This window comes from Neofelis nebulosa, chromosome 12 (genome assembly GCF_028018385.1).
Source record: "Neofelis nebulosa isolate mNeoNeb1 chromosome 12, mNeoNeb1.pri, whole genome shotgun sequence".
NCBI classification, from domain to species: domain Eukaryota; kingdom Metazoa; phylum Chordata; class Mammalia; order Carnivora; family Felidae; genus Neofelis; species Neofelis nebulosa.
This window is the reverse complement of record NC_080793.1, coordinates 20,850,485-20,854,726: the sequence shown is the minus strand read 5'-3', so window position 1 is coordinate 20,854,726 and position 4,242 is coordinate 20,850,485. Positions and strand designations below refer to the sequence as shown.

The 4,242-nt window shown below is 36.4% G+C and overlaps 1 pseudogene; it reads left to right on the top strand.

Annotated features, from left to right (window-relative positions):
- The first annotated feature begins 692 nt into the window (after positions 1–692).
- LOC131490836 (small ribosomal subunit protein uS12-like) lies at positions 693–1,107 on the top strand (annotated as a pseudogene).
- Positions 1,108–4,242: the final 3,135 nt, after the last annotated feature.

Here is a 4,242-nt window from a genome sequence, read left to right as displayed (position 1 = left end):
TTAATGTTTATTTATCTTTGAGAGAGAGATAGAGCATGAGTGGGTGAGGGACAGAGAAAGAGAGAGAGAGAGGGAGACACAGAATCTGAAGCAGGCTCCAGGCTCTGAGCTGTCAGTACAGAACCCAAAGTGGGCTAGAATTCACGAGCTGTGAGATCATGACCTGAGCAGAAGTTGGACACTTAACTGACTGAGCCACCCAGGCACCCACCAACTTCCCAATTTAAAAACTTAGTACAAAGCTGCAGTAATCAAGACAGTGTGGTAAAGGCATAAGAAGAGACATGTAGATCAATGGTATAGAATTGAGAGTCCAGAAGTAAGTAAAGCCATGTATCTATGTTCAGTCAGTTAATTTCCAATAAGGGTGCCAAGAAGCTTCAATAAGGAAAGAATAGTCTTCTCAATAAATGGTGCAGGAATAACTGACTATCCACATGCATAAGAATAAAGTTGGACTCTTATTTCACACCATATAGAAAAATTAAGTCAAAGTGGATCAAAGGTAAAACACAGACTAAACTTATAAAACCCTTAGAAGAAAACTAAATTTTAATTTGGATTTTTAATTACACATTATTTTCTTTGATATAACATCTAAAGCTCAAGCAACCAAAAGGGGGAAAGAGATAAATTGAATCTTCCCAAAACCTAAAACTTCCTCTTTTGCTCAGACACATGGTGCCGGCAGCATGGGCAAGTGGCCAGGTATTCATACTGCCAGGAAGTTCTGTAGCCACTGACGAGACTAGAAGTGGCATGATGAATAGTACGAGAAAGCCCAGTTGGGTGCAGCCCTGGAAGCCAACCCTCTTGGAGGCACTTTTCATACCAAGGGAATTGTGCTGGGCAAGTACAGCCAAATTCTGCCATCAGGAAGTGTGTTAAGGTCCAGCTGATCAAGAATGGGGAAAAAAGTCACAGCCTTTGTACCCAATTGTGGTTGTTTGAATTTTATTGAGGAGAATCATGAAGTTCTGTTTGCTGGATTTGATCGCAGAGGCCATGCTGTTGGTGATGTTCCTGGAGTTCACTTTAAGGTTGTCAAAGTAGCCAGTGTCTCTCTTGGCCTTATACAAAGGCAAGAAGGAAAGACAACGATCATGAGTTTTGATGGTGAAAACATGATAGCAATAAATTTCATGTTCCAAAAATTTTTTTTTAAACTTGAATGCTTTAAAAGAGATTATCAGGGCCCCTGCGTGTCTCAGTTGGTTGAGTGTCTGACTTTGGCTCAGGTCATGATCTCGAGGTTCATGAGTTCAAGCCCTGCATCAGGCTCTGTGCTGACAGCTCAGAGCCTGGAACCTGCTTCAGATTCTGTGTGTGTGTCTCTCTTTCTTCCCCTCCCCTGCCGACACTCTGTCTCTTGCTCTCAAAAATAAACATTAAAAAAATAATAAAAATAAAAGAGACTATCAAGAAATCGAAGCATTGTCAACAATAACCAAACCACGGAAAGAACCCAAGTGTCCTTCAACTGATGAATGGATAAATATACATATCATATATATATGATATATATATATATATATATACGTGTATGTTATATACATATATATACATATATACATACATATACACACACAATGGAATATAATAATAAATACATACACATAATTGACTATTACTCAGCCATCAAAAAGAATGAAACCTTGCCATTTGCAATGATGTGGATGGAGCTAGAGTGCATTATGCTAAGCAAAATAAGTCAGTTAGAGAAAGACAAATATCATATGATTGCACTCCTATGTGGAATTTAAGAAACAAAACAGATGAACATATGGGACGTGGGAAGGAAAGAGAGGGAAACAAATCATAAGAGACTCTTGATGATAGAGGACAAACTGAGGGTTGATGGAGGGAGGTGGGTGGGGGATGGGCTAGATGGGTGATGGGTATTAAGGAGGGCACTTGTGATGAGCACTGGGTGTTGTATATAAGTGATGAATCACTGAATTCTACTCCTGAAACCACTATTACAGTATATGTTAACTAACTAGAATTTAAATAAAAATGTTTTAAAAAGAAATTTAAAAAGCTGAAAAGGCAGTCCATAAGATGGAAGAACATATTTTCAAATTATATGAGAATCATATATCTGATAACTGACTTGTATCCAGAATATATAAAGACCTTCTACAACTTAACAATAAAAAGACAAATAATTTAAGATAACCCAATAGGCAAAGGATATATATGCCTTATGGAAATGTAAATAAAAACCACAATGAGATACCACTCCACACCCCCTAGGATGACCATAATTTAGAAGATAGACAATAAAAGCTGTTAGCAAGGATGTGGAGAAGTTGGAACTCTCTCATACACACTGCTAGAAGTAATGTATAATAGTAAAGCTGTTTTGAAAACCTGTTCAGTAGTTCCTCAGAAGGATAAACATAGAGTTACCCTATGACCCAGCAATTCCACCTCTAGGTATATGCCCAAGAGAATTGAAAATACGTGTTCATACAAAAACCTGTATCTGAATATTCAGCATTATTCATAATAGCCAGAAAATGGAAACAACCTAAACACTCATCAAGGGTGAATATTATTCAGCCATGAAAAGAAATGAAATACTGATACATTTTATAGTGTGGATGAATCTTGAAAATATTGTGCTAAATGAAAGAAGCCAGACATGAAAGGCTGCATATTGTGTGATCCCATTTATATGAAATGTCCAGATGAGACAAATTCATAGAGACAGAAAATATATCAGTGTTGCCAGGGGCTGAGAGGGAGGGGACGGAGTGACAGCTTAATGGGTGCCAGATCTCTTCTTGGAGTGATGAAAATATTTTGGAATTAGACAGTGGTGATTGTTGTAAAACCTGTAAATATATTAAAAATCAGTGAATGGTTCACTTTAAAAGAGTGAATTTTATGCTATGTGAATTATATCTCAATACAAAAATTTATAACGGGAATAATGAAGGAGTTTTAACCAAAGATCTAGACAGAAAAATGTTATTTGTAAGCACATATTACATAGAAATTACAAAAATGCTCTATGCTCCAAAAACTTAAAAAAAAATTTTTTTTAAGGGGTGGGGGGGGAATCCCAAGCAGGCTCCATGCTCAGCATGGAGCCTGATGTGGGGCTCAATCTCACAACCGTGAAATCATGACCTGAGCCAAAATCAAGAGTCAGTTGCTTAAGTGATGGAGACATCCAGGTACCCTCCAAAATTAAAAATTTGAATGAACTAGATTATTTTATGAGCATATATATTCCCACAATGGACTCAAAAAGAAATAGAGAATGTGTATAGACTATAAATCATCGCTGAATTCAAGATGGTTGTCAGAGAATTGTACCAAAAGGCATTAAATCTATATTATTTCATCAGTAGATCTCTCAAACTCAGGTCTGATAACACTTATATACACACACAGAAAAGAAAACTAATAATGAGTCATGCTTTGGGTTATGGATATAAAATTTCTTTAAAAAAATAAAAGAATGATTGGATCCAGATGTACATTAAAAAATCATACACCACCACCAAATAGGGCTCATTATGAGAATAGAAGGTCAATTCAATATTAAAAGTCCACTATTATAACTAATCATATTAATGTCAAAAATGGGAAACCATATTAAGCTCTTTACATACCAAAGATAATAGTTACACAATTTTATGTGTTTTAACCTACATCAAATCAAATGTCTAGAAACATTGTAATTAAAATCAGAAAGAAGACAAGACCCTCAACCATCAATGTTACTTAACTTCATTATATAAGTGCTTGCCAACACGATTAGATAAGAAACTTTACCAAACCCATGGGCAACATTTAAAATATTTAACAAGGAGATAGTGATATAAACTAATACATTCATTAGTTAGAATTAAGTCTCTTTTGCTTTCTAAGAAACTAAGATATATCATAAAATTGCCAATTAATAAAGGTTATAGTTAATTTTTTTAATCAGATCATTCTAAAATTTTTTTTAATGTTTCTTTATTTTTTTTTCAACGTTTTTTTTTTTAATTTATTTATTTTTATTTTTGGGACAGAGAGAGACAGAGCATGAACGGGGGAGGGGCAGAGAGAGAGGGAGACACAGAATCGGAAACAGGCTCCAGGCTCCGAGCCATCAGCCCAGAGCCTGACGCGGGGCTCGAACTCACGGACGGCGAGATCGTGACCTGGCTGAAGTCGGACGCTTAACCGACTGCGCCACCCAGGCGCCCCAATGTTTCTTTATTTTTGAGAGAGACAGAGCAC